Source organism: Lutra lutra, chromosome 6 (genome assembly GCF_902655055.1).
Source record: "Lutra lutra chromosome 6, mLutLut1.2, whole genome shotgun sequence".
Taxonomy (NCBI): domain Eukaryota; kingdom Metazoa; phylum Chordata; class Mammalia; order Carnivora; family Mustelidae; genus Lutra; species Lutra lutra.
This window is the reverse complement of record NC_062283.1, coordinates 28,192,297-28,215,012: the sequence shown is the minus strand read 5'-3', so window position 1 is coordinate 28,215,012 and position 22,716 is coordinate 28,192,297.

The following is a 22,716-nucleotide window of genomic DNA, read 5'->3' as shown; positions in this document are numbered from 1 at the left end:
TTCTCTCAGACACATATGAAAGTGCCCACACCCTGACGGCTTGGCCTCCACTGCAGGGACAAGGGGGTGCTGCCAGCATCTCTGGTGCAACATCGGGCTTCAGGGAGACACAGTCGTTTCACCCAGCAGCCTGGAAGCCAAACGAGACTGCGTGGCCCTGAATTCAAGACAACACATTGCTCTGCGAAAAACGTCCTCCCCGAACGAAGTGCGCGAAGAGAGAAGTGTGGATGTGAGAGGAAGTGGCACTCGTTCTGAGGCCAGAGCGCCTGGGCTGTTGGGACGGCCTCTCCCTGGGCAGCGCCTTGCGTCTTCCACGGGGAAGCGGTTTGCTGCCTCAGAGTGTGTGGGAACACCCGAGGTCAAGCCCCTCTACCACCCTGTAAGATACAAGTCTGGGTGGAAAGCCAGCACTGTTCCGGCACACGTCGATCCACGGAGAAGAATGCCTTCTCAAAGCTTAGCCTGGAAACCTCGAGTAAGAACCACCGCCTTACCTCCAAGAAACAAGCCTGAAGCTGAGCTGCCTTTCGTGAGCAGGCCCATTTCGCCAAGAGAGGAAGAGTCGCTCTGGAGGGTTGGTGCAGAAGCCTAAGGAAGGCTGCCTGCTGGGCCTCGGGTCGGCGGTCATCTGAGAACGCGGCCCCTTGCCTTGGCCTCACTGAAGCGCCGCACAAGGGTGTTGAGAGGGGCTTCTGCTGCGACCGTGATGCTGGATCCACAGCAGGACAACACTCTAGTTCTGAGGGTGCGGGTGGACTTCTGAGAGCAGCCCCACTTCACTCATCCTGACGCACTCCGCACCCCAGTGTGGCCAGAGTTAGGAGAGCACCGTGCTGCACACCCGGCTCGCGGAGAGGACAGGATGGTGACGCCAGCCTTCAGGCAAACCTCTCTGGGCGCGCCCTGTGCAGGGAGGCCTGCCGGGAATGAACGGTGGAGGCGCAGAGCCACTGCCACGGGATAGCTTCAGGAGAACGCATTGGCACAGCAAGCCCCACTCCGTCCCGTGAAGAGAGAAGCAGTGGTGACACCTAGAAGCACAGAGCAGGGCGCCAATCCCTCAGCTCCTTGAAGGAGCTTAACAGAGGGTGCCCTGTCAACTCTGCATTCCACTAAAGCCCAAAGCCTTCTCTCAGACGCATATGAAAGTGCCCACACCTTGATGGCTTGGCCTCCAAGCAGGGACAAGTGGGTGTTGCCAGCATCTCTGGTGAGACAGCATGCTTCAGGGACACACAGTCGTTTCACCCAGGGACCTGGAAGCCGAAAGGGACAGAGCAGCCCTGAATTCAAAGCAACACCGTGTTCCGGGAAAAACATCCTCCCTGAACGACGTGCGTGAAGAGAGAAGCGTGGATGTGACAGGAATGGGCCTGCTTCCTGAGGACGGAGTACCCAGGCTGTAGAGCCGGCCTCTCCCTGGGCAGTGCCTTGCGTCTTTCACAGGGAAGCGGTTTGCAGCCTTGGAATGTGTGGGAATACCTGAGGTCAAACTCCTCAACCCCCTGTGAGAAACAAGTCAGGGTGGAATGCCAACACCGTCCCTGCACACGTCGCTCCACGGAGAAGGATGCCTTCGCAAAGCTTAGCCTGGAAACCTCGAGTGAGCACCACTGCCTTACCTCCAAGAAACATGTGTGAAGCCGAGCTGCCTTTCTCGTGCAGGCCTCTTTCGCGAAGAGAGAAAGAGTCGGCCTAGCAGGTTGGGGCGGAAGCCTAAGGAAGGCTGCCTGCCGGGTCTTGGGTTGGGCTGTCCGAGAAGGCGGCCCCTTCCCTTGGCCTCACGGAAGCCCTGCACAAGGGCGTCGAAAGCGGCTCCTGCTGCCACCGTGACATGGGACCCACAGCAGAACAATCACCCTAGTTCTGAGGGCGCGGGCGGACTTCTGTCAGCAGCCCCGCTTCCCTCAGCCTAACCCCTGCCTTCGGTCGGCCCCACTGGAGCAGGCATTAGGAAAGCACCGTGCTGCACACCCAGCTTGCGCAGAGGACAGGACGGTGATGCCGGCCTTCAGGCAAACCTCTCTGGGGGCGCCCTGATCCGGGAGGTCTGCCTGAAACAGGCGGTGGCAGCGCAGAGTCAGTGCCACGGGATGGCTTCAGGACGACGCATTTGCCCGACAGGCCCCACTCTGTCCTGTGACAAGAGAAGTGGTGGTGACACCTAAACGGACAGAGCGTGGCGCCAACCCCTCAGCTCCTTGAACGAGTTGAAGGCAGGGGGCCCTGTCAGTTCCGCATTCCCCTAAAGCCCAGAGCCTCCTCTCAGATGCGGATGAAAGTGCACACACCCTGCTGGCTTGGGCCTCCACCCCAGGAACCTGTAGGTGCCACCAGCACCTGCGGGGCGACAGCGGGCTTCAGGGAGACACGGTCCTACCACGCAGGGGCCTGGAAGCCGAATGAGACAGCGTGGCCCTGAATCCAAAGCAACACCGTGCTAACGGAAAAAAGGCCTCTCCTCGAGCGACCTGCGTGACAAGAGAAGAGTGGATGAGAGAGGAAGCGGCCCACTTCCTGAGGCAGCAGCACCGGGCTTGTGGCAGCGGCCTCTCCTGGGGCATCGCATCGCGTCGTAAGCCGGGGAAGCGGTTTGGTGACCCGGAGTGTGTGGGAATGCCCGAGGTCGTGGCCCTCGACCTCTCTGTGAGAAACAAGTCAGGGTGGAATGCCAACACTGTCCCTGCACACGTCACTCCACGGAGAATGATGCCTTCTCAAAGCTTCGCCTGGAAACCTCAAGTGAGCACCACAGCCTTACCTCCGAGAAACAAGCGTGAAGCCAAGCTGCCTTTCACATGCAGGCCTCTTTCAGGAAGAAAGAGTTGACCCAGCAGGTTGGTGCGGAAGCCTAAGGAAGGCTGCCTGCCGGGCCTCGGGTCGGGGGCCGTCCGAGAAGGCGGCCCCTTCCCTCGGCCTCACGGAAGCCCTGCACAGGGGCATTGAAAGTGGCTTCTGCTGCCACGGTGACACGGGACCCACAGCAGAACAAACACTCTAGTTCTGAGGGCGTGGGCGGACTTTGGACAGCAGCCCCGCTTTCCTCATCCCGACGCCAGGTCTGAGTTCCCTCATCTCCAGGAACAATTTCTACGGAGGAGGACCAGTTAGCCCCTGTTTCCCCTAAAGCCAAAAAGCCTTCTCTCAGACATGGCAAACCTACGCACACCCCGAGGGCTTTGGCCTCCACCCCAGGGACCTGTGGGTGCCGCCAGCACCTCAGGTGTGACAGCGTGTTTCAAGGATATAGAGTTGTTTCGCACAGTGGCCCGGAATCTGATTGAGCCAGCGGGGACCTGAAATTAGAGCAACAGTGTTCTCCAGGAAAATCGTCCTCCCCCGAATAGAGTCTGGGAAGAGATACTTGTGGATGAGAGAGGAAGCGGCCCGCCTGGCATCGTGCAAGGGGAAGTGGTCTGCTAACTCAGAGTGTGTGTGAATGCCTGAGGTAAAGTCCCCCTGCCTCCCTCTGAGAGAGATGGCAGTGTGGGATGTCAACACCATCCCTGCACACGTCGCTCTACGTTGAAGGATGCCTTCTCAAACCTGAGCCTGCACAACGTGAGAGAGAACCAGAGCCTTATGTCCAAGAAACCCGCCTGAAGACAAGCTGCCTTTCGCGTGCAGGCCTCTCTTGCCAAGAGAGAAAGAGTGGCACCCACGTGTTGGTGAGGAATCCTGAGGAAGGTTCCGGGCCCTCGGGTCAGAGGACATCTGAGAAGGTGTCCTTTCACTCACCGCACAGAAGCCCCACAGAAGGGTCTACAAACTGGCTCTTGCTCCTTCTGTGACCGCGGGACCCACAGCAGAACACACACTCTAGGACTGAGTGCGCGGGAGTACTTCTGACAGGAGCCCTGCTTCTCTACACCTGACCCTCGACGTCGGTCGGCCCCACTGGAGCAAGCATTAAGAAAGCACCGTGCTGCATACCTGTCTCGCGAGGAGAACAGGACAGCAGCATTCTCCTTCAGGCATACCTCCTTGGAGGCGCCCTGTGCAGGGAGGCCTGTCTGAAATGGGGGGGGGGGGCGGGCGGCGGGGGGTAGAAGTGCAAAGCAAGTGACCCAGAAGACACCCAGAAGTACAGAGCAAGGCGCGAACGCCTTAGCTCCATGACCCAGCTTCTTGGAGGGGTCCCAATCAGCTCCAGTTTCCCCTGATGCCAAAAAGCCTTCTGTCAGATGCTGGCGAACACATACACCTGGAGGGCTTTGTCCCCCCACCCTAAGACCCTGTCGGGGCTGCCAGCACCTCTGGTCTGAAAGCGTGTATCAGGGAGACAGAGTCTGTTCACACAGGGGCCTGGAAGCCAAACTAGCTAGCGGGACCCTCAATTCCGAAAACCATCATTCCCGGGATTCAAGAACATTGAGGGGAAGTAGAAGGAGGAGCTGTTTCAACCTGTAACCTAAAGCTAGCTGATTACCTACCAAAGAACTCTGATCATCCATGAAATTAGGCTGAGATTAGAATTATGCACTTCTAGATCTCTAAGGGGTCAGGAGAAGCCAGTGGGCAGGTAAAGTGGAGTGAGAACATCAGACTGATATTGGAAGATAAACAAAAGATGGAGGGAGCCACCAGAAGGGACCCATTGGAAAGTAATACCCCAATACGAGAGTGCCCTGCGACTGAGGACCAGCATTAACTTTGGTGTCTGGTTGAAAGCACTCAAAAAGTGCAAAGGATCTAGGTGGAAATTGTGGGAATTGGGGCGGTTAAGGACAGGGGCTTAAGTCCCCGGACCCCAGACAGCCACCCCTGTCACTGATCCAGATAGTGTGGCAAGGCAGCCAGGTCTTGGTCCCTGAGCCACCAGCGGGCCTGAGAGCGTCTGGGTGGTGGCTCCCATGAGGGTGAGGGATCCTCGCCAGCCGACAGAACCACAGCCTTTTGCACTCTCTATGCACACCCCCATGCGGCCAGAGTCTGAGTCACGCCCCACATGGCCCCCTTGAGAGAGGTGCATGCAGGCACCAGCTGGTGCTCTCTCAGACCCCAGAGAGTCTGAGCACTCCCAGGCCGGGCCAGTGGGAGAATCTCAGCGCGCTATTCCTGCTTGGACCTCTCTGGCGGTCTGGAAATGCCCAGAGAGCCGCAGCTATTGTGGTTTTGGGTAGAAGCGGGAATTCCTGTGACCCCAGAGACCGTGACTGGGAACGTGCCCTGCCAGTGGCCAAGGGGTAATTTATGTGCTCTGGAGCACCCAGAGGGGAACAGACTGAGGCTTCTCCCTGAAAGGGAGGTCTGGATGCAGTTTACTTTCCTCTAAACCTCCAAAAACCATCAAAAGCTGCCAAGGGGAGAGAAAACAAATGAACAAACAAAAAAACCTCCAGAGAACAAAAGCTTGAAAAACCGGGTTCCTCAGAGCCCACCCCCTTGATGGGGGCAGGAGGACTTAACTCTAGGGACATTGCCTGAAAACCCACGCAGTAGGCCTCTCCCCCAGAAAACCAACCAAAAAAAAAAAAAAAAAAAAAAAAAAGACAAGAGGACAACCACCACAACTTCATAGATACAACTTTTATTTTTAATTCGTTCTCACAATTCTGGTCCATTTTTTAAAATCTATATATAACTTTCTAACCTATTTACCATCACAGTGAGATATCCAGTACATCAAATTCCATAATAACCTTTTAACCTGAACTTTTTGATACATATACCTGTGTTTTGCTTTTCTATTTTTTAATTTTTATTTTATTTTAGTTTATCCTTTTTTTTTAATATTCATATAGAGTTAAGCTTCAAGATAATCCCCTTTCCCCAGTCAATGCTACCCCTATAGGTTTAAACCAGTTTTTAATCCCCCTTTATCTTAGGAAAGTTGAGTCCTATAACAAAGATATCAAGATACATCTAGGAAGAATCAGAATAACCTTCCTCACCAACTGAGAATTTATAACCACTCTCCCATCTTTTTCTTCCACCAGTGTTTCTGTGTATTTGTTTTTTGTCCTGGTAGTATATAAATCTTATACTTGCAGTTCTTTTTGATGAGTTTTTTTGCTTGTTTGTTTATATATATATATATTTTCTCTTGTCATCTACTTTTTTTTTTCCAGGTCTTTTTAAATTTTTTTTTAAATTTTTTTCAGCATAACAGTATTCATTATTTTTGCACCACACCCAGTGCTCCATGCAATCTGTGCCCTCTACAATACCCACCACCTGGTGCCCCCAACCTCCCACCCCCCCACCCCTTCAAAATTCTCAGATCGTTTTTCAGAGTCCATAGTCTCTCAGGGTTCACCTCCCCTTCCAATTTCCCCCAACTCCCTTCTCCTCTCCATCTCCCCTTGTCCTCCATGCTATTTGTTATGCTCCACAAATTTGTCATCTACTTTTGTCTGTCTTTTTGTTTGTCTGTTTTTGTTTGTATACTTCATAAATATTACCTTGGAGCCCATTTGGGCTGGACCTTCTCTTTTATCTTTCTTCCCCCTCCCTTTATCTCTCTTTTTCTTTTCTTTTTTTCTTTCGTTTGTGTAGGGACTCTTGACTGCTCAGAAGTGTTCCAGGGTGCACCTTGCCTGCACCATGGTCAGTACATTCAGCTACACATCCATTCAGCCATCTCTCACCAAAATGACTAGGAGAAGGAATGCCCAACAGAAGAAAAATTCAGAGACTGGGCCTTCTGCAACAGAGCTAATGAGTATGGACATAGACAATATGTTGGAAAGGGAATTCAGGCTAACAATTATCCAGGCAATAGCTAGGTTGTAGAAAGCCATGGATGACAAAATGGAATTGATTAGGGCAGAAGTGAAAGCCACCAGGGATGATGTTCACAATGTTCTCAATGAGTTCCAATGTAATCTAAATTCTCTAAAAGCTAGGGTAACTGAGATAGAAGATAGAATTAGTGATACTAGAAGACAAACAGATAGAGAAAAAGGATCAGGAGGAAGCCTGGAACAAACAAATTAGAGGTCACAAAAACAGAATTAGGGAAATAAATGATGCCATGAAACGTTCCAACGTCAGAATTATTGGAATCCCTGAGGGGGAGGAAAAAGAAAGAAGACTAGAAGATACAGTTGAAAAAATTTTCCATGAAAATTTTTCCAGACTCGTGAATGGAACCAGCATTCATGTACTAGAGGCAGAATGGTTTCCCCCCAAGATCTTAGAATCTAGAAAGACCGCAAGACACCTGATAGTGAAAATGATGACTCATAATTGTAGACAGGAGCTCTTGAAAGCAGCTAGGACAAAGAAATTCCTTATGTACAGAGAAAAGCCCATCAGAATAAAGTCAGACCTGTCCACAGAAACCTGGCAAGCCAGAAAGGGCTGGCAAGATGTATTTAGGGCACTAAATGTGAAGAATGCTTTATCCAGCAAGACTGACATTCAAAATGGATGGAGAGATAAAGAGCTTCCAAGACTGGCAAGATTTAAAAGAATATGTGACCACCAAGCTGACACTGCAGGAAATATTAAGGGGGGGTTCTATAAAAGAGGAAAAATCCTAAGAATATCATTGAACAGAAATATATGGAGACAATCTATAGAAACAAAGACTTCACAGGTAACATGATGTCAATAAAAATGTATCTCTCAGTAATCACTCTCAATGTGAATGGCCTAAAGGTGCCCATAAAAGGACACAGGGTTGCAGATTAGATAAAACGACAGGACCCATCCATATGTTGTCTACAAGAGACCCATTTTGAACCTAAGGATACACCCAGACTGAAAGTGAAGGGATGGAGATGTTTTGTGCCAGTGGGACTCAAAAGAAGGCTGGGATAGCAATTCTCATATCAGATAAATTAGATTTTAAACTAAAGACTGTAGTCAGAGATATAGAAGGACACTACATAATTCTTAAAGGGACTATCCACCAAGAAAATCTAACAATTGTAATATTTATGCCCCCAATATGGGAGAAGCCAATTATATAAGAAAACTATTAATCAATATAAAGAGTCATATTGATATGAATACATTAATAGTAGGAGATCTTAACATGCCACTCTCAGAAATAGAAAATCGAAGCAGAAAATCAATATAGAAACAAGAGCATTGAATGACACATTGAACCAGATGGACCTCATAGATATATACAGAACTTTCCACCCAAAAACCACAGAATACTCATTCTTCTCGAATGCAAATGGAACCTTCTCCAGAATAGACCACATACTGGGTCACAAATCAGGGCTCAACCGATACCAAAAGACGGAGATTATTCCCTGCATATTCTCATATCACAATGCTTTGAAACTGGAGGTCAACCACAAGGAAAAGTTTGGAAGGAACTCAAACACCTGGAAACTGAAGACCACCTTGCTTATGAATGTTTGGACCAACCAGGAGATCAAAGAAGAACTTACACAGTTCATGGAAACAAATGAGAATGAAGACACTTCAGTTCAAAACCTATGGGATACAGCAAAGGCGGTCCTAAGGGGGAAATACATAGCCATCCAAGCCTCAAAAAATTTGAAAAATCCAGAATACACCAGCTGTCTCTACACCTTAAAGAACTGGAAAATCAACAACAAATTAAGCCAAATCCACACACAGAAGGGAAATAATCAAGATTAGAGCAGAGATCAATGAAATAGAAACTATATATACAGTAGAATGCATCAATGAAACTAGAAGCTGGTTTTTGAAAGAATCAATAAGATCAATAAACCATTGGCCAAACTAATCCAAAAAGAAAAGAGAGAAGGCCCAAATTAATAAAATTATGAATGAAAAGGGAGAGATCACAACTAACACCAAGGAAATAGAAACAATCATCAGAAGTTATTATCAACAGTTATATGCCAATAAGTTAAGCAACCTAGATGAAATGGATGCATTCCTGGAAAACTATGAACTTCCAAACTTGAACCAGGAAGAAATTGACAACTTGAATAGACTGGTACCTAGTAACGAGATTGAAGCAGTGATCAAAAACCTCCCAAAAAACAAGAGCCCAAGACCTGATGGATTCCCTGGGGGAATTCTACTAAACGTTCAAAGAAGAAATAACAGCAATTCTCCTGAAGTTGTTTCAAAAAATTGAAGCAGAAGGAAAACGTCCAGACTCTTTCTATGAAGCCAGCGTTACCCTGATCCCCAAACCAGGCAAAGACCCCATCAAAAAGGAGAATTTCAGACCAATATCACTGATGAATATTGGTTGGTTAAGCAACTGCCTTCTGCTGGGGTCATGATCCTGGGGTCCTGGGACTGAGTCCCGCATGGGGCTCCCTGCTCAGTGGGGAGTCTGCTTCTCCCTCTAACTCTACCCACTCTTGTGCTCTCTCTCTCACTCTCTCAAAAAAATAAATAAAATTAAAAATAAATAATGTGCTCATTCTCTGATTATTAAAAATTCACTTTAAGGTAGGTATCAACTGCACTGGCCAATCCATATATGCAAATAAACTAAAAATTCCTAATAGCTTCAAGGCTAATATGGTACTTATTTTTAATTAAAAGAAATACTTGGAAATAAAGATAATGTCCTCAAATCCAGGTTGCTGTGCTCCTACACTAATAAAGACTGCTGATCAGTATTAACATTTCCCTGGAAAAATCACTGTAAAATTGTACTTTCTTCAGAGAGGAAGATATGCCTGACTCCCTCCAGGCATCAAGTAAATGCAGTGTTTTCTTCACAGTGGGAACATTTCCATGAAAAACCAGCAAATAAATACCTATTTCTTACACATATATATTATGAGGTCTTTTTGAGGCAATGCATATTAATGGAAATAAAATTCATATCTCTTTCTCTATTTCTTTATCTATTTTTCTCTGTCTCTCCAAAAACTGAATCCAGAATCATGGTGCTATTTCCACAATTTTCTAGGCAATTTACATAATTGACTCTAAAAAAAATAAATCATGTACAATTTAGGAAATCAAAACAATTTAAGATGTCTAGTCTTATCTATGAAATATAAATGCATATATCCTTTAGGCTATATTCTTACAATCTAAATTTTTAAAAATTTTTGTCAGTACTTTTTTTTTCAACTTTTGGTGAAGGAGTAAATTTTTGGTTAGTATTGTTGCTAATAATTCACTTTTCTGGTTTTTGCACAGAGGAAAAAAAAAACAAACCACACTGAAACTTGCCCATCAAACATTTTGAAATTTAACAAAAACCTTAACATGAAAAGTTTTCCAGAAGTTTTCAGTGAAAAATATGATCGAATGGCTTAAGCCAAAGCCAAGATTTCAACTTGAGACTTCATCATTTTCTTGGGTTCTGAGGCTATTGAGAAAAACATGATAGGCAATTTATAAAACTAAATGACATATTTTTTGGAAGAGAATGTCCTTAGATAAATTAGATTACAGTGACATTTCACTGAAACATGAACCACTAGAATATGGAATTTAATGGATGACATCTGACTTCAATCCCATCCAAGAAGTTTGTTTTCAGAAGTAGCTCAAATGCCTCTACATGGCACATAGCACGGCCTCACCTAGAGAATTAGCTAATACAACAGCCTCTGAGGACAACCCAGAAGTGGTTCTCTCTCACTCCCTCTCTTTACTTTGTTTTAATTAAAATATAATTGACATAATATTCATTAGATTAAGGTGAACAACATAATTATTCAATATTTGTATATTTTGTGAAATTCTCATGCCTATAAGTGTAGTCAACATCCATCAAACATGGCTCTCCTTTGAGCTTCAAAAACACTTCTGGACAATGAGTGACACATTTCAATCCAGTAAGCATTTCTTTCTCAGTGAGGTCTTTCTCATCCTAAACAGAATTCCATTTGGGAGCACAACATAAGCAACCTTTTCTTATTTTTTCCTGACTTTCAATGTTTCTCAAGAATACCCAATTCAAAAAGCCTTTTCTTGTCCATGAGGAGAGACCTTCTTTTTTTTTTTTTTAAAGATTTTATTTATTTATTTGACAGAGAGAGATCACAAGTAGACGGAGAGGAAGGCAGAGAGAGAGAGAGAGGGAAGCAGGCTTCTTGCTGAGCAGAGAGCCCAATGTGGGACTCTATCCCAGGACCCTGAGATCATGACCTGAGCCGAAGGCAGCGGCTTAACCCACTGAGCCACCCAGGCGCCCCAAGGAGAGACCTTCTTAAATGTGGAGTCAGCATGCCCTAACAGGATGAGATTCAAGGGTGATAAAGGAGCCTCAGCCTCTTCTTTCAAAACTGTCCTATCTGCCTGCTTAAATTCCTGCACAGAGTGATTGCATTTAGGTGATTCTTAGAAAAATCTGTAGTTCATGACCAGAATGGAGCAGGAAGATGCTGCGTGGGAGAAATGGATGAAAAACACATTCTTCAGGATTTTATTAGAGTCATCTTCCTCTCCCTCCTCCCCTCTCTTTTCCTCCACCTTTTCTTTTTTCCCCTCCATTCTCCTTCCCTCTCCTCCTCCTCTTCTCCTCTTTGTCCCTGTCACTCTCTTCCTCTCTTTCTCTCTCTCCCTCAAACAATGAGAATGCAGGACCAGTGAAGGGGGCTGTTGGGCTCTGTGGACCATGAGCACTACAGCATCAGTACTAAAGAGTCAGCAGAAGAGGAGCAGACTGAGCTCTAAAACTCTGCTTATTTCAACAAATGCCCCTCCCAAAAAAGTGCAAGAGATTTTATTTGCCTTGTGGTTATTTCAAAACCAGGAGCAGCAGCACTTTTAATTGCTCCCTTGTTTGAGGTTGGTACTAGAAAACCCAGAATGAATCAGTCACTAGAATAATAAATCATCTAATATGGAATCTCATATTCATCTACCTTCTGTAAAGCTGGGATCTTATTCATAAATACATTATAATTAGGTTTAAGTGAAAGGACTTATCAATTATTCTTATATTTTTAATAGTACATGCTTTTTAGGAGCTGGAACAATGGTCTCCAAAATAGGGCACATAAATAACAGGAAGTATAAGGTATGAGATATTGAGATATGAGGACATGTAAGAAGTTATTTTATTTTTATTTCTGTTATTAATCATTTTTAAAAATTTATTTTCAACATAACAGTATTCATTGTTTTTGTACCACACCCAGTGCTCCATGCAATCTATGCCCTCTCTAATACCCACCACCTGGTTCCCCCAACCTCCCACCCCCCCACCTCTTCAAACCCTTCAGATTGTTTTTCAGAGTCCATAGTCTCTCATGGTTCACCTCCCCTTCCAATTTCCCCCAACTCCCTTCTCCTAACTCCCCATGTCCTCCATGCTATTTGTTATGCTCCACAAATAAGTGAAACCATATGATAATTGACTCTCTCTGCTTGACTTATTTCACTCAGCATAATCTCTTTCAGTCCTGTCCATGTTGCTACAAAAGTTGGGTATTCATCCTTTCTGATGAAGGCATAATACTCCATAGTGTTTATGGACAACATCTTCCTTATCCATTCATCCATTGAAGGGCATCTTGGTTCTTTCCACAGTTTGGCGACCATGGCCATTGCTGCTATAAACATTGGGGTACAGATAGCTCTTCTTTTCACTACATCTGTATCTTTGGGGCAAATACCTAGTAGTGCAATTGCAGGGTCATAGGGAAGTTCTATTTTTAATTTCTTGAGGAATCTCCATACTGTTCTCCAAAGAGGCTGCACCAACTTGCATTCCCACCAACAGTGGAAGAGGGTTCCCCTTTCTACACATCCCCTCCAACACATGTTGTTTCCTGTCTTGCTAATTTTGGCCATTCTAACTGATGTAAGGTGGTATCTCAATGTGGTTTTAATTTGAATCTCCCTGATGGCTAGTGATGATGAACATTTTTTCATGTGTCTGATAGCCATTTGTATGTCTTCATTGGAGAAGTGTCTGTTCATATCTTCTGCCCATTTTTTGATGTGATTATCTGTTTTGTGTGTGTTGAGTTTGAGGAGTTCTTTATAGATCCTGGATATCAACCTTTTGTCTGTACTGTCACTTGCAAATATCTTCTCCTATTCCGTGGGTTACCTCTTTGTTTTGTTGACTGTTTCCTTTGCTGTGCAGAAGCTTTTGATTTTGATGAAGTCCCAAAAGTTTATTTTGGCTTTTGTTTCCTTTGCCTTTGGAGACATATCTTGAAAGAAGTTGCTGTGGCTGATATCGAAGAGATTACTGCCTATGTTCTCCTCTAGGATTCTGATGGATTCCTGTCTCACGTTGAGGTCTTTTATCCACTTTGCGTTTATCTTTGTGTACGGTGTAAGAGAATGGTTGAGTTTCATTCTTCTACATATAGCTGCCCAGTTTTCCCAGCACTATTTATTGAAGAGACTGTCTTTTTTCCACTGTATATTTTTTCCTGTTTTGTCAAAGATTAACTGACCATAGAGTTGAGGGTCCATATCTGGGCTCTCTGCTCTGTTCCACTGGTCTATGTGTCTGTTTTTATGCCAGTACCATGCTGTCTTGGTGATCACAGCTTTGTAGTAAAGCTTGAAATCAGGTAATGTGATGCCCCCAGTTTCATTTTTGTTTTTCAACATTTCCTTAGCGATTTGGGGTCTCTTCTGATTCCATACAAATTTTTGGATTATTTGCTCCAGCTCTTTGAAGAATACCGGTGGAATTTTGATTGGAATGGCATTAAAAGTATAGATTGTTCTAGGCAGTATAGACATTTTAACAATGTTTATTCTTCTGATCCAAGAGCATGGAATGGTCTTCCATCTTTTTGTGTCTTCTTCAATTTCTTTCATGAGTGTTCTGTAGTTCCTCGAATACAGGTCCTTTACCTCTTTGGTTAGGTTGATTCCCAGGTATCTTATGGCTCTTGGTGCTATAGTAAATGGAATCGATTCTCTCATTTCCCTTTCTGTATTTTCATTGTTAGTGTATAAGAAAGCCACTGATTTCTGTACATTGACTTTGTATCCTGCCACGTTACTGAATTGCTGTATGAGTTCTAGTAGTTTGGGGGTGGAGTCTTTTGGGTTTCCCAAATAAAGAATCATGTCATCTGTGAAAAGAGAGAGTTTGACTTCTTCATTGCCAATTTGGATACCTTTTATTTCTCTTTGTTGTCTGATTGCTGTTGCTAGGACTTCTCATACTATGTTGAACAAGAGTGGTGAGAGTGGGCATCCTTGTCGTGTTCCTGATCTCAACGGGAAGGCTGCAAGCTTTTTCCCATTGAGGATGGTATTTGCTGTGGGTCTTTCAAAGATAGATTGGATGAAGTTCAGGAATGATCCCTCTATCCCTATACTTTGAAGCGTTTTAATCAAGAACGGATGCTGGATTTTGTCAAATGCTTTTTCTGCATCAATTGAGAGGACCATGTGGTTCTTCTCTCTTCTCTTATTGATTTGTTCTATCACATTGATTGAATTGCGAATGTTAAACCATCCTTGTCACCCAGGGATGAGTCCCACCTGGTCATGGTGGATAATCTTTTTAACGGGCTGTTGGATCCTGTTTGCTAGGATCTTATTGAGAATCTTAGCATCCATATGCATCAGTGATATTGGTCTGAAATTCTTTTTGGTAGGGTCTTTGCCTGGTTTCGGGATCAGGGTAATGCTGGCTTCATAAAAAGAGTCTGGAAGTTTTCCTTCTGCTTCAATTTTTTGAAACAGCTTCAGGAGAATAGGTGTTATTTCTTCTTTGAAAGTTTGGTAGAATTCCCCAGGGAATCCGTCAGGTCCTGGGCTCTTGTTTTTGGGGAGGTTTCTGATCACTGCTTCAATTTCATTACTAGATATCAGTCTATTTGCATACTTCTTTAAATAGACAATTATGTGCTCATATATGACACTGCACTCCTCTGCACTATAGTATTGATATAAAAACCCAATATCAATATTATCTGTTAAAACAAATAGTATTGGAATATAAATTCATGCTGCTTCAGAGTGTAAACCTGTCTAGCTTTACAGTCCAAGTAATTCAAATATTTTAAGGTTTTTTTATTGAATTCTCTCTCTCCTGATATTTACATATGAAAAAGAGACTCATGGACAAAGTATCATATGAGCTACTTTCACAGAGCCAGAGGACAATCAGAATATAGATCCTTCAACCCTGCTGAATTTTACGTTGCTATCAGCAGCTTAATGTAGTGTTTTCCAGAGTACAGCGAGATGATCCTGACAACATCATGATTTGGGTGTGATGACTTTCTCGGTAGACTCATCTCTGCCCCCAACACAGTGTGGCACCTGGAGGGGTTTGGAGCAGTAGAGCAGCACAGAGATTGGTAGTGCTTGTTAACATAGTGGTATGTGGCTATTGGTCACCTGTCAATTTGAAAAGGGGAACCCATTTGCCTTCATTGCAATTTAACAAGCCATAAGACTTTCAAAGCAGGCATCACCTAAGGGAATCAGAGCAGAACAGAATTTCATAGTGGGTATGTTGAAAGCTGTATGTTTGAGGGAGGTTTAAGTGGTTTTTTGGTTTTGTATATATTTTTTAGAATTTTTCCTTTGCTTGGAACATGTGTCCTCTTATTCTTCATAGGTCATCTTTCTATTCCCAGCTTCCATGTCATTTTGGGAACTCTTCAGACTCTTTATTATATTATATATGTTATTAATTATTATATGTTAATTATATATGTGTATAATTTGCATATGTATATAATTTAGTTCTATTCTATAATTACTGTGGCTGGCTTTTGTTAGGGTTTGGATTGCTGATTTTATAACTTCATTATTGACATTTAGTTTTACAAGCCACTTTGAACCTAGGAGGGTACTCAAGAATTGGCTTCTATCATATGTTAGGAAAGAAATATGCTCATAGATTCCAGTTGGGTCATAATGTCATAGCCACACTAAACGATTTACCAAATTATTTTAAATGCTTTCAAAACAAAATTCTCTTTAAACAGAATTTTTTCCCCCTCAGTACCTTTCTGCTTACCAAAGTGACCCAATGTGAGATGGACAGAGTTTAAAATGGCCCTGGTCAAGAGTGCTCTTCATATCAGAATTCAGATTTCCATCTGGCTATTACACACAGCTAAAAAGAGGTATGATTTTGTTGATGTTGTTGTTTTGCGTTTAATCCCACCAGGTATATAAAGTTGGCTCAGATGCTTCAGGAAGTTTTGGTCACTTCCAAGGTCTTAAATGTATTCTGTGGGATTAAGGAACTCTGAAAGGCCTGATGTGAGCCTGAGGTACAAGAAAAGGCAGTGGTATAGAATAGGAATTTTAAAAAAGGGGAGAGGGGGATCAGTCATGGTTTGTCACTTCCTACTTGGGTGGCTTTAGGCAAGTTGCTTAATCTTTCTGAGTTTCATTTTCTCCCTTTGCAAAATGGGGGAAAAATGGCTGTCCTATTCACATGGATGAAAGGCGATATGTATTAACGTATTTTGAGGTTGCTAGTAGGATACATATTTAAGACAGATTATTGTCATTATTATATGAAAATGTAGAAAACTGGCATAGGAAGAGAAGAAAAATATAAAGAAGTGGGAGACAATGAGCATGAGAAACTCATGGGCATAAAACCATTGTCATGAAAAGTGGGGAACAAAGTCTGGTGAATTTGCAGTCTCCTGGAGTCACTAGCTGGAGTTCTGAATCATGGCAGCCCTAGCTCTACAGCTCAATAACAGGAAAACAGCATAACACAGCACAAAACCAGATATTCCCCTGTTCAATATACCAGTTTCCTCCCTTGAAACAATTGAAAATATAAAGATTTTGAGTCAGTGCTGGTTGGAAAATCATGAACAAATTATATAATCTTATTGAGTATCAATTTCCTCAGTTTTAAAATGAGTTTACCATCCATTTCTTATAGAACCTATGTAGGATTAGATGATGTACCTAGTTCCTAGTATAGTATCAGCATAGAAAATGCTTTCAGTTTTGTGTTTTGTGTTTCTTCCTTGTCACCAAGACCCATTGCTTTGCTCATGACCTCTTTCTGCTTTCTCTTTCATTACAGGATATTGTGTATCTTACTCTGGTCCTACTCTTCCTGGTGAGTCTTCCATTAATAGATCGGCCATACAGTTCACTAAAGTTTAAGTTGCCTATTGAGTAGTCAGTATGAGACAGATGTTTAACCTATTTGTAAAATAATACTTCCCTGGAAATTTGTAAACTCCAATTTAAATTCTCCATGTACCCAAGTCCTCTCATGTTTTTATTTGCTATTGGATGGTTGTCAAAAAGTAAACTGTGGGGGGACCTGGGTGGTGCAGTGGGTTAAACCTCTGCCTTAGGCTCAGGTCATGATCTCAGGGTCCTGAGACCGAGCCCCGCATCAGGCTTTCTGCTCAGAAGGGATCCTGCTTCCCCTCTCTTTGCCTACTTGTGATTTCTCTTTCTGTCAAATAAGTAAATAAAATCTTTAAAAAAAAGTAAACTCTGGGAGTGCCTGAGTGGCTTGGTCAGTTAAGCATCTGCCTTTGGCTCAGGTCTTGATCCTGAGGTCCTGGGCTTCCTGCTCCAAGGGGAGTCTGCTTCTCCCTCTCTCTCTACCACTTCCCCAGCTTGTGAGCTCTCTCTCTGTTTCTCAAATAAATACAATATTCTTAAAAATAAGATAAACAAATAAGTAAATAAAAGTAAATTGTATGCTGCTTTTCCCAAAGCACTTTCAGACCACAAGCTGTTATTTTAGTAGAAGCATTTTCCCAAGTCAAGAATGTCCAGCTTCTTCCCTGGTAAAATGTTTCACTCCCTGCTGTAAAATGTATAACCCTGGTGATTCACAGACCTGTACCCCTGGGGCTAATAATACATTATATGTTAGTAAAAAATTTAAAAAAGAGAAATGGGCAGAGGACATGAATAGACATTTCTACAAAGAGGACATCCAGATAGCCAATAGATACATGAGAAAGCACTCCGCATCACTCAGGGTCAAGGAAATACAAATCAAAAACCACAGTGAGATATCACCTCAAACCAGTCAGAATGGCTAAAATTAACAAGTTAGGAAATGACAGATGTTCGCGAGGATGTGGAGAAAGGGGAATCTTCCTACACTGTTGGTGGGAATGCAAGTTGCTGCAGTAACTCTGGAGATCACTATGGAGGTTCCTCAGAAAGTTGAAAATAGGGGCGTCTGGCTAGCTCAGTGGGTTAAAGCCTCTGCCTTTGGCTTGGGTCATGATCCCAGGGTCCTGGGATCGAGCCCCGCATCAGGCTTTCTGCTCGGCAGGAAGCCTGCTTCCTCCTCTCTCTCTGTCTGCCTCTCTGCCTACTTGTGATCTCTGTCTTTCAAAGAAATAAGTAAAATCTTAAAAAAAAAAAAGTTGAAAATAGAGCTACCTTATGACCCTGCAATCCCACTACTGGGTATTTACCTTAAAGATACAATTGTAGTGATCTGAAGGGGCATGTGCACCCAAACGTTTATAGCATCAATGTCCATAATAGCCAAGCTATGGAAAGAGCCTAGATGTCCATCCACAGATGAATGGATAAAGATGTGGTATGTATATACAATGGAATACTATACAGCCATCAAACCCCTCAAAACCTTGCCATTTGAAATGACGTGGATGGAACTAGAAGGTATTACTCTAACAGAAATAAGTGAATCAGAGAAAGACAATTATTATATGATCTCACTATATGAGGAATTTGAGAAACAAGACAGAGGATCATAAGGGAAGGGAGGGAAAAAATGAAACAAGAGGAAACCAGAGAGGCAAACAAACCATAAGACTCATACTCTCAGAAAACAGAAAATCTCAGGGTTGCAGGAGGGTAGTGGGGTGGGAGTGATAGGGTGGATGGGTGATGGACACTGGGGAGGGTATGTGTTATGGTGAGTGCCGTGAATTGTGTAAGACTGATGAATCAGACTTGTACCCCTGAAACAATACATTATATGTTAATAGGGCTTTTTTTTCCCAAAAGAAAAAAAAATGTTTCATTTCCTCCAATGGACAAGTTTTGCAAAGTGAAATATCAATGGTTTTAACATTGATCTTTAGTTTTCATCTATCAAGAGCTCTGATGCTTTAGTCCTATATGCTGAAGATAGAGTTATTGAGTAACAGTAACATCTAAACATATAGATGATGCTGGAAGACTATGATGTAGACAAAGAAATTATGATCTATATCTATTAGAGAGAAAATTCAGGGTAGAAGGATCCATTTCTTAATCTAGCACTCTGGAACTTGTGATTTACACATCATGGAATTATGGATGATTGAATCATCTGGTTTTCAGAAATATAAGGATCTTGCTGTCTTCTCTCATTTGGTCCCAGGAAATTTGAAATCTAAACGCCTTTGAATAGGAGATCTCAAATAATTATTTTCTGGAGTCTCTGTTATTTTAAAAGTACATGTGAAAAAACCCTCCCTGTAACTTTTAATTAATTTTTCATAAAAAGAAGCTACAAATAAAAGTATCAAAGATATCTTTTAAATTTTTAAAAGATTTTATTTATTTATTTGACAGACAGAGATCACAAGTAGGCAGAGACGCAGGCAGAGAGAGAGGAGGAAGCAGGCTCCTCGCAGAGCAGAGAACCCAATGTGGGGCTTGATCCCAGGACCCTGAGATCATGACCTGAGCCGAAGGCAGGGACTTTTAACCCACTGAGCCACCCAGGTGCATTTTTAAATGTTACTTTAATCTTTTAAATTTTTTAAAATTTTTAAGTTGGTAGGTTTTGTGAGATAAGATTTTGGTGTATAATACTATACAAGTTTTCTAGTCTTTTTTTTCCAACATAATATTCACTTTTTTGAAAGAACTCATAGTTTTTTTCTTTGTTCAGTTGTTAAATTTCCAAAGCAACATATATGATTAAAAATGGATGGTCATGGACTAAGATATCTGGAGAGTTAAGACAATATTTAACCTAATATTGTCTGAATATCCCTATGTTTTAAATATCACTGATAAGCAAATAAGATTATATTTATGTTTACAATATGTTTTAAGCATGCTATAAAAAGAAAGTTATTGAAAACTTAGAAAAACACATGATCAAATTTATTAGCTGATCTAAGGTATTTTTTACTTTCTTTAGGTTATTCCTTTGCTTTCTATTTCTGTGAAATAGAAATATAACAGAATATAACAGAACCATTTGTTCTGTGTCTCCATTTCAGGCACAAAACCTCTGTAATTTACAATGAGGAGAGCAATAAAGGTTTCTTTTGTTATGTTAATGACATGGCTTTTGGCCCTCACCTAGGAACAGGGACTGGTTGGCAGTGGGGTCAACTTGTGATTAGAGGCATGGACACTTGAGCCCCATCAGCCAGACCTCTGGGGAGAGAAGAGAGCCGGAATAAAGATCAATGGCCAATAGTCAATAATGTAATCAATCATGCCTGTGAAATGAAACCTTCATAAAACAACATTTCTCATAACATCGTACATTTGTAAACCAGGCTTTGATTTTAGACTTTCTGTTTTAGCCAGACTAGCAAAAAGTGTGAGGTTTTTGTTTTGTTTTTGTACATTCTCATATTTGGAATCATAAGGGTTCTATGCCCAATTCCACCATGGGTGTGTGTGGGGGGTGTTCCACTCACCAACAATTCTCTGACACCAGCTAGGTGTGCTACAATGTAACTCAAATCTGACACTATCTATGTGGACATAGATACCTGGGGATAGCAGGGGCTCAGTCCCACAAAATTGTCCCCCCAACCTCTGCCCCACCACACACATATTACACACTTCGGACAAGAATCACAAATCCGGGTTGTCACCTGTACCTCTGACTGAAGTATTTTAGGAATTATAGCCATTACTGTCATGGCTACCACTGCGAGAATGGCCTTGCATCAGACCGTACAAACCACACAATTTGTGCAAGAAGGGCACGAGAATGCTAGCAAGACTTGAAATCAACAAACAGTCCTAGATCAAAGATTTCACGAAAGAGTCTCTGATTTAGAAGAAATCATAATATATATAGGAGAGAGGATCTTCCAAATATAAGGCTTCACCTTCTGTGTGATTAGAATGTTTCTTCCTTTTGTGTTACTCTCTACACCTATAGTAAATCAGAAATACCATGGAACAAGATTTCCTCATATTACTACTCATTATGGCGGTAATTTAACTGTGGATATTAAACAGCTTCAAGATACCATTCAGGGCATTCCTCGTGATCCTTACAATCAGTTCCAAGAGTGAGTTTTGCACAAAGGATTAATGATATTCTGTCTGATGTAAACCCCTTTGCTTGGATCAAAAAACTGGTCTTGGCATTATAGGTGGAATGATGACACTTTTTATTGCCATAGTCTTTTTACGCTTAGTCCTCAGATGCTCACGAAAATCCTTCTGACGACTAATGGTTTAAGAACTTGCAAAATGGATTTTGCTGCTTCTGCATTAAAAAAAAGGGTGAAATGTAACCATCCCTCAGAATGATAGACTGCTTAAAATATCACTAATGAAAATTGTACTGGTCATGCAAGCATACTTGAAGATGACGTTGAGAAAACCTGTACTAGCAGCAGGCCTCCGGTGGAGAGGAGGATACATGTCCTTGAAGTCCAGCAGCTGGGCATGCCATGGGCACTCAGGGTGAAACATCGCCTGTTTCCCTTTTCTCTTGTCTCCCCTGCCTCATGAAAGCCTGCTGGTAGAATAATCCCTTTACGTGCACTTGCTCAACTATAAGTTCCATGCTGCTGGGCCAGGCACACCCTACTTTGTTTACCTACAAGACTATGGTCGACATAGGACTCCCATTCCTCCTGGTTGACCTACAAGACCCATGACTAATGTATAACCTCCTCCTTTGTTGGTTGTTATCTTGTATCTAATAAATACGGGACAGGAGTTTTTTTGGGGTGACAGTCCTTTCAGCTGTCATCCCTGCTCCCTCCCTCTCCCAGGTGACTTGTTTGTTCCTCATTCTTCTCCTGAGTGCCATCAGGAAGCAGCACCCCAAATGCCTGGCAGAGGGAAGAGATGCACTGAGGGAGGCCTGGTGCTTGTGTGAAGTGGGATGTCACTCAGCGCTCAGAGAGCTGTCACACCCTCAAGGCAAAGCTGTCCTCCTGAGCCACAATCTTTGGCCCTGAGCCACAATCTTTGATGCCAGACCCATACTCTAGGCCAGGAGTGTCTTTACATTGCCCTAGGGCTGTGAAGCAAAAAGATTCCGTGGGGTCCCCAGTGAGAGAGAAGCAGCGCTTCCAGTAGGCAAGGGTGAGTCTCCCCACTTTGCCCTCCCCTGGCCAGTGTTCTCCCAGGCCCATCCCCGAAACTGAAAACCTACTCTCACTCTTCAAGGGTCCATCCTTCTAGCCCTACCCACTCTGCTGGGCCATGGGAACATGGAAACGATGGCATCTGGCTTCCCATGCCAGCACCCATTCGACTCCCAACTTTTGCACACTTGACCCACAGAAGAGACTCAGGAGATCTATGCAGAGAAACTAGAATGAGGCTTTAATTAATGAAATGAACACTACCTAAAGTTTCTGGGAAGAACATGGGGAGAGGGGAGGGAAAACCTGTGGGCAGCGGCAGGAGTCCCGGGAGCTGTGGGACTGGAGGCCAAAGGGACACAGATCTCCGTGTACTGTCCCAAGGCCCGTGGCCCCTGGGATCACAGACAAGGCCTCAAGCCCCCACCTTCCTTCAAAATGGTGGTTCAGGGATTGGGAAGTTTCCCCAATGTTGGCTGGCTGGCTGGGAGCCCAGTTTTGCTCCAGGACCAGGCTTGATCTGTGTCTCCCATTCCACACTATTCTTGCGCTGGTGTCACCTGGAAGGAAGCGCAACACTGGCTACTTCTCCAGGGAGCTATTGGCTCAGGCGAGCCTCTGCCTCTTGGGCCCCAAGGGAGTG